This window comes from Myotis myotis, unplaced genomic scaffold (genome assembly GCF_014108235.1).
Source record: "Myotis myotis isolate mMyoMyo1 unplaced genomic scaffold, mMyoMyo1.p scaffold_m19_p_1, whole genome shotgun sequence".
Lineage (NCBI taxonomy): Eukaryota > Metazoa > Chordata > Mammalia > Chiroptera > Vespertilionidae > Myotis > Myotis myotis.
Genome location: NW_023416313.1, coordinates 178,866,203 through 178,880,165, shown reverse-complemented (window position 1 = coordinate 178,880,165; position 13,963 = coordinate 178,866,203). Strand labels below are relative to the sequence as shown.

General features: G+C 36.5%; 1 protein-coding gene across 4 annotated transcripts in view; it reads right to left on the bottom strand.

The window, feature by feature from the left end:
- The window catches only part of USP3 (ubiquitin specific peptidase 3), a 101,120-nt gene that overhangs the window by 81,270 nt on the left and 5,887 nt on the right, over positions 1 to 13,963 (bottom strand). The window lies entirely within an intron of this gene.

Genomic DNA, 13,963 nt, shown 5'->3' with positions numbered 1-13,963 from the left:
ACCTGTAAGAGGGATATCAGTGATACAGCATTAACCACTCACCCCCACCAAACAACTCACTGGAATGATTGACACTGTTGTTCAGAAGTGAATATGGGAACCTTCAAGACTTTCTACCCCATAAGAATCAAAACTCTTTAAAGACTAGACTATCCCCTCTGCAACAGAGATAGTAAGAGTAAAGACATAGCAGTCTATCATCAACTAATCTGTTATCATCCTTTGGGCTGGCTCTTTCTGTAGCCCATCAATATTTTAATAACTCAAATCCAGATGTGCTGTCATTATCATAAGGCAGAATAATTCTTTTTTTTATAAAAAATATATTTTATTGGTTTTTCACAGAGAGGAAGGGAGAGGAATAGAGAGAGTCAGAAACATCGATCAGCTGCCTCCTGCACACCCCCTACTGGGGATGTGCCTGCAACCAAGGTACATGCCCTTGACCGGAATCAAACCTGGGACCCTTGAATCTGCAGGCCGACGCTCTATCCACTGAGCCAAACCGGTTAGGGTTAATTCTTTCTTGAGCACAAACATCGCTCCAAGTATTGTTCAGTATTGTAAAAACGACCTTCAAAATCTCAAAAACAGTGCTCCTATAGTAACCCCAAAGTCTGGGTTAAATCCTTAAGAAGGTCATTGGCACTTGCAGAATTCCTTTTCTCATTAAAAGCTACAAAGCCTTACCCTTCATTCCTTTTGTGTCACCGGATTATGTTCTTTAGAAGCATTCTGGGAAACCTCAGATTTTATTGAAGGTTGAATTTGAAAAACTGACTCTGAATAAAAAGTTGAGAACATCCTACTCCATCTCTGTTTCCAATTCTATTTTTACTCTAAGAGTTCTGACACATTCCTCTGCCAGCCTGACATGATCCCCATCATAACAAGTGATGTCTCACCCCAGGCCTTTGAAGCTGGGATCAAGAGCCCACATCCAAACCAGAATCCCAAGATTCCTGCAGAAATACTCACACTTTTCTCTTCACGCTCTCAGTCAATTGTTGCACAGAGGCCCAGAAGGAGGAGGTAGGCAAGGGGCACACTGACCAGAATTCTGCTCCACCTCATTTTTGACTGAACTGAGCAGAGGCCTGGATGACTTGCCCATGACCTTTAACACTACCAAAAGAACTCCTTCCTTCTTTAGTACAAAAATGTACCAAACTGACTGGGTTACTCTCATAGAAATGTAATGCTACTCTGTAGATTCAAACATTTCACAGTGCTTGCCCGAGCCAGATAGTTTAGTTGGTTGGAGCATTGTCCTATACACCAAAAATGTTACAAGTTTTATTCCAGGTCAGGGCACATATGTAGGTTGAGTTCATCCCTGATTGGAGTGCGTTCTGGAGGCAACCAATCAATGTTTCTCTCTCACACTGATGTTTCTCTCTTTCTTCCCCTCTCCTCTTCCTCTCTCTCTAAAATCAGTAAAAAAAACATATCCTCGGGTGAGATTTTTTTAAAAAAACATTGTAGAGGACATGTGATATATAATGAAGTAAGCAGGGCCTTCAGAACCAACAGTCTTAGTTTACCTTCTAGCTTTACCATTCTTTTATTCAAAAACTTAGGGGAGTTGTTCCAGAGTCTACTTCCTCATCTGTAGAATAGAATAAATACCACCTCTACTCACATGGCTATGGTAAGGATTTCATGAGATAAACAATATAAAGTGTACAGCAAAGAGCCTAACAAATAGAAAGCACCCCATGATTGTTAGAGCCTTCCCCACTATTTAAATATATCTTTATTGATTTTAGAGAGGGAGAAGGGAGAGAGAGAAACATCAATGATGAGAGAGAATCATTGATTGGCTGCCTCCTGCATGTCCCCTACTGGGGATCAAGCCCACAACCTGGGCATGTGCCCTTGACAGGAATCAAACCTGGGACCCCTCAGTCCGCAGGTTGACGCTCTGAGCCAAACCAGCTAGGGCTGAACATATATTTTAATAAGCTTATTTCAAAACTGATGTAACTACCATAACCACCTTAATATAAGAATCATTAAATTTTATATATGCAATGTAAAATACACACCTTAGGAAGCAAATGCATTTTAGAAACAAATTTTGAGAGATGTGCAAGGAGGTTTAGAAACATTTAAGTAAGTATAGAAGCAACTTAGGTGTCAAACCATACTGAAATATACCGAACTTAGAGGTATTCAAACAGAAATTAAATTGTGATTCACTAATCTGATCGATCAGAATACACCTTAGGTATTCCAATATCCAATACAATAGGGTTAGAGGCCAAGTCATTTAAAAATATTTTTAAATTTCTAACTTTTGTTTTAACAAAGAAATAAATAGGAATGATTTCAAAACATTCTAGATTTAAGATAGGGTGATCAGCTTATTTTTAGGGACCAGTAAGTTCAAACTTCTACTCTAAATAAAACACTTCTTCTTTTCCACTCTATTGCCTGCTTCTCTTTAAGGGGCAATGTCCTTGGCTCTTAGAGGCTAATTTTGAGACTATGCTCTAGCCTACTTTCTCAACCTTTTCCATGTCAGGACATGCACAGAAAATGATAGCATCTGTAAGGCATATGCACACAAACTGAAGAGGCTTCTCAGGGCCAGAAGTGATCTGCTTGGAGGCTCTAACCACCCTTAGGCTGAGATTATTATCTCAACCCACATGTAATCAATCCATTCATGGCTCCCCTAATGGGAAGCCATGCTCACCAATCTTTTACATGGTTATCTAGCAATGTAGGAGGAAGTCCTCCTACTCCAATGCCCACTTGTTTGAACAAAAGACTGGAAGTCATCAACCACCTGAAAGGGCCAGCAGAATTATCTGGCAATTTAAGATGCCACTCCTCTGAGAATCTGCAGTTTACAATACCCCTAATGCTCTGAAACCTATCAGAGAAAATAGATGCCCAAATCTTTATTTCCATCCTATGTAAAACTGTCTGTTCCACTGCCATTGGCCAGTTAACAGTATGACATGAAGGAACCTAAAATGAATTAAATTAAAAGAGAGAAATGCCAGAAATAGATGAGTCTGAGTAGAGGGTGGTAAAACAGCATTGCTGAATATGTACAAGCAATAGTCAACTGCTTAAAATGTACCTGGATCCAGAGCAAATGGTTAGCTACTACTGACTAAAAATGTTTCCATGGTCGCTTCCAGGTCTCTGATTTCAAGGTTGCCCAGGCAGAAAAATAATTACAATAAAGTATTTCACTTCAGCAGTCTTGAACACATTTTTAAGATCACAGTAAGAGCTCAAAGACAGGAGCAGGCAGACAAATATCTTGAAGTATTCTTTTTTAAAAAAAATGTTTTTATTGATTTTTAGAGAGAAAAACATTGATGTGAGAGAGAAACATCAATCATGTGCCTCCTACACACACCTCCAGCAGGGATCAAACGCGCAACCTAGCCATGTGACCTGACCAGCTATTGAACCAGGGACCCTTCGATGCTTGGGACAATGTTCAACCAACCGAATCACACCAGCTAGGGCTTGAGGTATTCTTATAAAATCACTTACATATTACTGTTCATACAATTAGAAAGTTAAAACTTTTTATCTTCCCTGTAGACACCCAAAATACAAAGATGTATTTATATAAGGCTATCAGTTGCATCATTATTTGTAACTATAATATGTTGGAGACAACCTAAATGCCCTAACATAGGAGAGTGTTTGAATTCGATGTGACACATCCACAAACGGGAGTACTATGAAACTATTAGTGCTATCCAAAATATACTGTTAAATGAAAGAAGCGAAGTCCAAAAGAGTATACTTAAGCTTGCGACCTTTTGTGAGAGAAAATAAGAAAAGACTCCTATATTTTCATAAAAAAAAGAAATGCAGGAAGGATAAATCAAAATAATTGGTTGTCTACAAGGAGTGAGTGTGAATGAGTGGAGGGGTTGGGTAATAACACTTCTAGATACAGTTTTCATTTTTGGAACCATGCTAATGCTTTACATACTCAAAAAGTAAATAAAAATCAGCAAGGATGATGTGCAAAAACATCTAAAATGGAAATTAAACACAAACAAATGAACTTAACTGTAATGTCAAATAAATAATATGTGTAGTAACAGGAGGGAGACTAACCCAAATAACTTTTGAACATATACTTTATACAGACAAAAAGAACTGTAAAGAAATACTGACCTCTAGTTATAAGGGTTTTCTTTGCAGTAGTATGGGTTAGCAGTTCTGGAACTACTTTCTCTGATTATGGCATTGAGCAAATGAGTACATATGTTGGGGATAATGGGAACCAGATTATCAGTGTTGGAAAAGGGCATTACAAGTAAGGAAAAGGGCAAGACTACATCTGTAGTGTGAAGTTGGAATTATAGGCATCAATATAAACTATTGGTTTTACACGCGCATGTGCGCGCGCACATCCACACACACACATACACCTAGACACGTATATTTGTTTTTCTTAGCTCTTATCCACTGAGAGATCTTAGTTTATAAACATCATTTATTCCCAACAAAAAGAAATGAGTGCTACTTAGAGAAATGGCTAATTGCAAGCAAGGCTGGGGCAGGCTGAGTACAAGATGAGCCTGGAGCATCTTGCTGTGCCAGAGTAAGAAAGAGCTCAAAGAGCCATGGGGACATGTCAAAATTATGGCTCTAGGGGTTTCCCACTAGCCAAATCTAGGACATTTTGAGCCTCAAAATAAATAGCAAAATAAAGTAAAAATCTGAGTCCATACTAATAAATAAACAAGTGGGAGAGAAAGGAAAACTTCCCCTCATAGAATATTAACTAATATGTTTAGAAGAAATACAAATTAGAAGATCAACATCTTGCAACTGCCCTAATAATTACTGATTCAGTCAAGAATTATCAACGTGTGATAAGTTTAGGTGAAAGTTTCGTAACGAACAGGATATATATACGTACACACAAGGTGGAGCAAAAGTAGGTTTACAGTTGTATGAGAAAGGTTATTTTTGTATTATTATTTATTAATTACTGTATTATTTTCCACAAGAACAACCATAAACCTACTTTTGCCCCATCCTGTGCATATATAGATCTCAAAGTCTCTCCCACAAATTACTTATTAGTAACAAAGAGAAAAATAATAACTACAGTGGAAAGTTACTTGCAAACATTACCTTAATAAAGTAATCAACGTTAAAAGGTGAAGGGATTAAAAAAAAAAAAAAAAAACCCTCACAGACACAGACAACAGTATGGTGATTACCAGAGGGAAAGGGGGAGGTAGAAGATGGCTTAGGAGGGTAAATGGTAATTGAAGGAGACTTGACTTGGGGTGGTGAACACACAATAAAATATATAGTTGATGCATTATAGAATTGGATACTTGAAACCTATATAATTTTATTAATCAATGTCACCCCAATAAATTCTATTAAAAATAAAACATTTTTAAATAAATTCAAGTTTTAAAAAATTAAATAAAAAGTAATCAAAGTTAACATCACCAAAAATATAAACTATCATATACCTCTTAATATGTCCTGAGAACAAAATGTTACTTCTGCAGTATTTCTACCAAAATAATGCATAACCTAAATCTAATCATGAAAAAACATTAGAAAAACTCAAATTGAGAAACATTCTACAAAATCATTGGCCTGTATTCTTAAAAAAAAACACCAAAATGAGAAAGAACAAGGCTAAGGAACTTCTCCAAATTAAAGGAGACTAAAAAGTTATGACAACAAAATGAAATGCATGGTCCTGGATTAGATCCAGGGGAGGTAGAAGGGGGAACAAAAAAGTGAAATACATAAAACAAAAAACATTATATATAAAAAATATAATTGGGACAACTGGAAAAATCTGAATATGAAATGTGCATTAGCTAATACTATTGTATCAGTATTAAATGTCCTGATTTTGACCAATATTCTGTGCTAATTGAAAAGAAAGTTCTTGTTCTTGGAGAAAAAAAGCAAAGCTAAAGTATAGATAAAGGACCATTTTATCTGCAAATTACTGGGAGGAGTTATATAAATATAAGGTGCATTCATAAGTGATAACACACATGGGGCAAATGTTAACAATTGGTGAATCTAGATAAAGAGTACATGGGAGTACTTTGTACTATTCTTAGCAATATTTCTTTGAGTGTAAAATGCAAAATAAAAAAGTGTTTGAGATTAAAAAAATCTATTCTTTGCTTCCAATTAAGAACATACTATTTAAAAAAAAAAAAGAACATACTATTTTTTTTCCCAGAACACAAAGGAAAGGCTTAAAATACCAATGTGCAGAGCCAGAGTCCTATAAACCTGGCATTAACTTCCCTTTACTGACGAATGATGAACTAATCCAGTAAAAATATTACAACACTAGAGGCCTGGTGCACGAATTCGTCCAACAGTGGGGTCACTCGGCCTGGCCTGTGGAATCGGGCCGAAACTGGCTCTCTGACATCCCCAGAGGGGTCCCGGATTGTGAGAGGGTGCAGGCCAGGCTGAGGGACCCCACCTGGGCACAATCGGGGCTGGGGAGGGATGAAGGAGGGCTCCAGGGCATGTCCGGCCCATCTTGCTCAGTCCCGATTGGCTGGAACCCAGCAGCAAGCTAACCTACCTGTCAGAGCATCTGCCCCCTGCTGGTCAGTGCACATCATAGGGAGCAGTTGAGCTGCCTTAGCATATCATTAGCATGTTATGCTTTGATAGGTTGAATGGCTGACCGGATGACCAGACACTTAGCATATTAGGCTTTTATTATATAGGATATTCATTGCAGTAATCCAAATGACCTTACAACTATGTTTCTTTTACATATCCACAGTCTGGCTTGTCAAGCAGAGTCAAACCCTCTGGCTTACCTATTCTCTCTGCTGGCTCTGATAACAGCAAAAATATTTTGCTCAGCTTATCAGAGAAGGTAAATCAGAGTTTGAACTTTAATTCAAATACAGTCATGTAAAATTTCAATCTTAGTGATTAACTTTCTGAATAAGATCCATTTCTGATAGGGCAACACATTTTGCCCTAAAAACTGGGTTAGATATTTCATTTAAAAATAAACACCAATTTAAACATGGCAGACCAACTTCTCTCTTATCTCCTTTCTTTCCTAACATCCTACTAAAATGACAATAGAGGAATTAAATGGATGTTAACTCACAAGGATAAAGAGAGAATGGGAGGCATGTTCAAAAGCAGGCAAAAGATTTCAACATGTTTTTGGAAGTCAAAGAAATTAGAGCAGTAACAATCTTAGTGCAAAAGAAGCTACAATCTAAATGCCAGCTGAAAGAATGCTGACAAGAAGAGGCTCTGAGCTCAGGGACACTGGACACAGGAGACAGCAAAGGTAGGGATAGGGCTGAAAACTACCGTCCAAGGGCTGTGGAAACAACTAAATCATGACACTTCCTGCACCCTGCTGTCACAGCATGAGTGCCCAGAGGAAGATCTGGAAAACTAAATGGTACTTTAAAAAAAAAGTCTCATACAGAAATGTTGCTTGCTTCCTCCAATGAAGAAGGTGGCTTGCTCCCTCATCTCAAGGTGAAGTCCACTATAGACAAGCCCCACCCATTTACAGATCTTTTTATTGCCTCACTCTTATATGAAAAGACAAAAATAAAATAGATCATTGAAGAAAACCTCTAGTCTGACAGAACCTTTTTAAAAAGAGAAAGAACCCAGAAGAAACAGAAACAATGTAAGGAGCAAGGAAAACTTTAAAACAAACTCAAAAACCCTGGAGTAATCAGAGCAGATACTGCAAAACAACAGCAACAGAATGTATGAAAAGGCAATGGTCAGAAAAATGAGAAAAAAGCTCTTGAGAATTAAAAATATGATTATCAAAAGTCAATAGATGGGTGGAAGAAAAAACAACAACAAATATCTCAGAACTAGAACCAAAAGGCAGAATATTACAGGTTCTACTCAGGATATCCAGCATTCAATTAGTAGCAGTTCCAGAAAGAAAAAGTACAAATTAGGAGATGTAAGTATGGGAGAATGAGTGTGCTATCAAATGTATAGATTGAAAGATCTCTTGAGTACCCATCACAATAAAGGAAGACTACCCATGCCAAGACAAGTCATTTTGAAATTTCAGAAGATAAAATACCTATTCTAAAAGCTTCCAGGAAAAAGAATTACAATATATATATATATATATTCTGTAATTACATATATATATATATATATATATATGTAAAGAAATAGTAATCAGAAAGGCATGAGGTTTCTCAACAGTAACACTAGAAAACTAAAAACAAAAGAGCAATGACCTCATAATTCTAAGAGAAAAATCCTTCTTTCCTAATAGTAGAGTCAGCCAAGCAATCCTATATAATAAAAGCCTAATATGCCAAGTGTCCGTTCATTCGACCATTTGACCAGTTCCTATGACACACACTGACCACCAAGGGGCAGATGTTTAGACCAGTAAGTTAGCTTGCTGCTGGGGTCCAGCAGATCAGGACTGGGCCAGACGGGCCGGACACGCCCTGGAGCCCTCCCATGGTCCCTCCCTGGCCCCAATTGTGCACCAGTGGGGTCCCTCAGCCTGTCCTGCACCCTCTCACAATCCGGGATCCCTCAGGGGATGTCCACAGGCCAGGTCAAGGGACCCCACCATGCACGAACCTGTGCACCAGGCCTCTAGTTAAATATAAAGGTAGAATAAAAGCATCAGACTTGCATGGGGTCAAAAAGTAACCTATCGCTTCTCCGCCTTTTGGCTAAGATCAAGTGTAGTAAAAAGTAACCTCCCACGGGAAGAGAGCTCAATGATATACCCCAGCAAAACAGTTAATAAATCAAGAAAGAGAAAGACAAGGGATCCAGGAAGTAGATCTAATACAGAGAATAGCAAGGGAATCACAGGATAAGAACTGTCCAATAGGCCTAAGGAACAATTACTTCAAATGGGAGCAAGAGAGCTCTGGGAAAGAGGGCTTCAGCAAAACACAGTGGTAAGAGATTATCTCGCTGTATGAGTGCTTGGAAAATAATATTCGTGGACATTTGGCAGACTTATAAGTACACTTGGGAGAAAGCATGTAGAAGGTGAACTAAGCAATTTTTTAAAAAGGCAACTATTTACTCAAGGAAAAACAAAATGATGGACAAAAAAGAAAAAGCAATCACCATATTAATCAGAATTTGTCATCAAATTACATTGAGAAATGGAGAGGGGGGCAGAGAGAAGGTGGTGCAACCATGAATGTCCCACTTACCATAGCAAGATGTCGAGAGATAATGCCTAAAATTGATAAATTAATAAGAGTGTATTACTTAGCAGTATGCAGGAAAATATGAGAGAAAAAGCTAAGGAGGGCTTAAAGTGGTTGTCTGTGGACAGTAGGACTGAGGGTGAAGGGGTGGGAAGGAGATTACTGTTCTATTTTAAACCTTTTGATACTATGACTTACTGTTTATATGTATTACTTTTTGAAAGCATGAATTAATATTTATAAGGTAAACTGACATATAACAGTTATATCAATTCATGAGACTACCCAAACTTTATCTTTTTTTTAAAAAAAAGTATGCCTAAAATCCACTATATGGTATAAAAATTAAAATAGCAGTTTATCATTTGGGACCAATTCCCTATAAACTGTAAGGCTAATTTGCAGAACTTAATATGTGTCCTCTAACTAGAGAAAGTAATTTCAAGCTGGCCAAAATTTGTCATGCATATGTTAACAGATCCAGATACCTACAGAGCCAGAAAAGAGAGGGCATCTGGTCCTGCTGACTTCCCACATAGAGGCAAATTTCGATCCATAAGGCTGGTCCCCTCACCGGTTCAAGCACTTTAGTTTTGAAATGGATTTTTGAAATCAGTTTTCAACATCAAATGAAAACAACATATGGAAACAATATGTGAAACCACATATTCTCAAAAACTGTAATGCACTAAACAAATTTGTTATTATTCATTTTGTCACAAACTCAGAGTTGTTCAGACCTAGTGTGGAGAAAAACACCTAATGAGGCTATTATGCTATAGCTACCAGTCTTCAGCTAAATACTGGACCTGTGCCCCTACCTCCAAATGAGGGGAAAGGGTAATGGGGAGAAGGATTAATACTACTAAAGCCAAAGCAGATTACAAAATCAGAGTCAAAATGGGCCACTTTTGCTTTTGGAAGACCAGGCACAAATAACTACAGAAAAATTACCAGTTTACATTGTTTCGAAAATAACTTCCCCCATGAAGCTAATTATGTGGAGAATGAACACAAAAAAACATGAATCACTTTAGAAAAATTCTGACATCCAATATTTTCATTTATTTAATATAGCAAGATCTGATGCAACCGTATGCTTTTGCCAACAACCTGAGTAAGCAAAGCCAAGGTTAAACAGCAGTGTGATCTTCAAAAGAAATGAATCAAATCATAAATGTAAATACCACACAACTATTATTTAAAAATAATTGCAAGTGTATGCAATATAAGAAAAGATTCTTATGTATATATTTTTATAGGAAGCACTCCCATAAATAAATTTTTAAAAACTAAGAGCTTTAGGGACCTCTTATGATCAGACTTTACTCAGAGAACAATGTGTTTAATATTTACATTATACAAGTCTCTTCCTGTTTTTTGTGATTATATAATAAAGGTTAGTGCTAAAGCACATGGGGAGATTACCACACATGTATTTATTGGTGTGCTGGGAAACTCTTTATTCTTTTAAAATCAATGGGACTATTTATGAAGAAGTGGGAAATACATATATAACAACTGGGCACAGACTTATACTCTGCTTAAAGGGCTGGATACCCAATATTACCAAAAATAGGCACCTGCAGACTCCAACCTCTGTTGTAATTATTTAATAAAAACCAAGAGTTGGAATTTTTTATAGCCAATAGACACAATTTTAAAATATGGCACACATTTCCCCAAGAATCTCTATTATTAATTCAAAGGTGGGGAAAAAAAACCACAAACACCTGAAAATATTTTTTTTAAATGTATTTCTATTGATTTCAGAGAGAAAGGGAGAGGGAAAGAGAGATAGAAACATCAATGATGAAAGAGAATCATCGTTTGGCTGCCTCCTGCATTCCCCACACTGGGGATTGAGCCCCACAACCTGGGCATGTGCCCTGAGCAGGAATCAAACCCTGACCTCCTGGTTCATAGGTTGACACTCAACCACTGAGACATGCCCGCTGGGCTGAAAAAATATTTTTTACACGAAGTTCTAAAAATACTACTATATACAAACAAAACACTTGAAAAAAATGAAACTAATACAGTAAAACTCTCAGAATTAAATTTTCATGGCACAGCCCTGCCGGTGGCTCAGTTGGTTGGAGCGTCTTCTGGTACATCAAAAAGGTTGTGGGTTTGACCCCATTTGGTGCTCATACTGGAGGCAACCTATGTTTCTCTCTCTCTCTCTCTCTCTCTCTCTCTCTCTCTCTCTCTCTCTCTCTCTCTCTCTCTTCCTCTCTCTCTAAAATCAATTTAAAAAACATATCCTCGGGTGAGGATTAAAAAGAAATATTCTCATAGCATGAACGTTGGTAGCTACATCATATACATAAGGTGAAACTTGAGTTCTTAGTTGTTGCAGAGCAACTGTTAACACATCTATTAACATTTAGAATAATTCAGGTGAAAACTAGAGTTAATCTCAAGTCAAAGGACATTTTATTGTATGACACTAAAACATACATAAATATTAATAATAAATGTCAGCCACAAAGTTTTAAGTTATATAAAAGTTCTTTTTAAAAAATATTATATCAAAACATTTCTCTAACATGTTATCTATCAATAATCCCAAGGAAACATTCTATCACAATAATTTGTTTACTAAAAGTTTCAGGTTGATCTTCAAAACTTTGATTAAGATAGTACAATCCCAATATTGTGCAAAAAATGTTCAAAACAAAGGAATGGACAATAATCTATTTTTTGAAAAAGAAAACCTGAGCATGGACAGTAAGGACAAATATTTAAAGAAGCTAAAACAATAAGTGTACTATCTTATAATCAGTTAAATTAAACCTGCAGGAAGAACAGTTAATCACCAGCCAGTTCTTCCCGGTGATGAGACAGTACAAGAACAGTCCATAAAATTAAGAGTATTCTGGTTGGGCCAAGGATAAACAGGCAATCAGATTTCTACAAAGCTGTCTTAAACCCATCTAGAACAAAGAAAAATATCAGGACAGAACATCTACTCAAAATAGAAAACAGCTCACTGGTAGAGCTCTTCAATTGTAAAGCAGAATACAAATTCTCCAGATAAAATCCACTTGGTTGTAATATCTTTTCAGAGATACAAGCCAGTTCCTTAAAAATAAACTCTCAATTCCTTCCTTAAAGAGGTCTTATAAAATTTAATTAGCTAGCATTTACTTAACTTCGAAGAAGTTAGCTAACACAACAACTATAAACTTCATTTTTCAATGTCCAAATTTAATTTCAATAGTTTTCAAAATCTGAAATATTCTTTCTAAGCTCATCTGTATTTTATGCATCTGTAAATAGCACACATATACCTACTTTTCAGTGTATCTGAAAAGGAGAGAGAAATGTGTTTTTAAGCTTTGCAGTCTAAAGACTATAATTAACTTTTGCAAGGAAGACGATTAGAAAATCTTAGAATACAACTAAATGGAACCAACAAAGTACACTACCTAAAAACAAAGATTCCAATAACCTCTGAACTACCAGAGGCAAAAGCTAAATTCAGTATCTTAACAATTTTCTTCCTCTCCCACCCCACAACAAACGACCTCCAAGAATCTTTCTACCAGAAACAAAATGAAAAAATGGGAGGGGCAACTTAAAAAACAGAAGCACATTTAAAAAATAACCTAAAGCTAACTGCATTTTATCCACAGCTATGTTAAGATGGCTAGTTTGTTACATCTGAAGTAATGTGAATAGACCTCAAAGAAATTAGATCTGAACTGTAAGGAAGTTAAGACATTAAAAACCAGTTTTCTACCAATTGTACTACCAATCTTGTCCCAACTTGCCTTCACTTTAATAAACAGGGGGAGAAAGAGCTCATCAAATTCAGAATTTAAATAAATTATTTTTAAAATATGAAATTTAAAATATATTTTTATGTCAAGAATCTTCAAAGGAAGTATTTCAAGTATGTTTCTACACACTTTAAATCCTTTAAATTTATCAAGCATTAAGTTACTGGATGACAAAATAAAGACAACCCAAAAGTATAGTTTGAATGGCATTTGAATGTAAACTTTAGGTTCTATCTACTACCCTCCCCCTTCCCTAAGCATGTTAAGCAACTCTCTTAATCTGTCTCAGTTTCACAATCTATAAAACAGGAAAAACTACAAGGATGGGTAGTTAATTAAATTAGGAATAAATGCTAGCAAACTGCTTTGAAGTTACTTTATGCTGTTCTCAGTTCTCCTCCTACTCAGTAAAACTAACAAATGCGAAAACATCTGGAATTACTATAGATACTAACATCTGCAGTCTCACAGCAGTTAAAAGATGATCTCTATTTACAAGCTTCTAAACCAAAGCTCATTCAACAACCCCAAAAGATTTCAGGATACAACTGCAAAGAACATTTTTTAGGTAAATTTCCTTTCAGTCTGAAAGATACCTAATCTTACCTACGTTCTCAAAACAGGCTATTACAAATTGTAGAGCATCTTGAGCAGTCTTGGCACAAAACAATTCTTGGTAAGATGAACAAGCTGTTACTGTTGTTAATGCTATTTTCAGCATTCTAAACTGTCAATCAAGGTAAGCTTCATCACAAATACTCCCTCCAAAAAGTACTAGTCCCTACTGAGAATCTAAGTACTTCCTTCTAAGCCATCTGTCCAGGAAAGCTCTATTAACACACCTAGAATGCAGTTGCTCTCAGTCTAAAGGAGCTATGAATAAACATAAAACACTAAAACATTAAACCATCTACATTTTCCACTTCTCACACTGATAAACTACCTACCCAAGTCTATTCCGATGCCCAGGTTAAACACAAAACC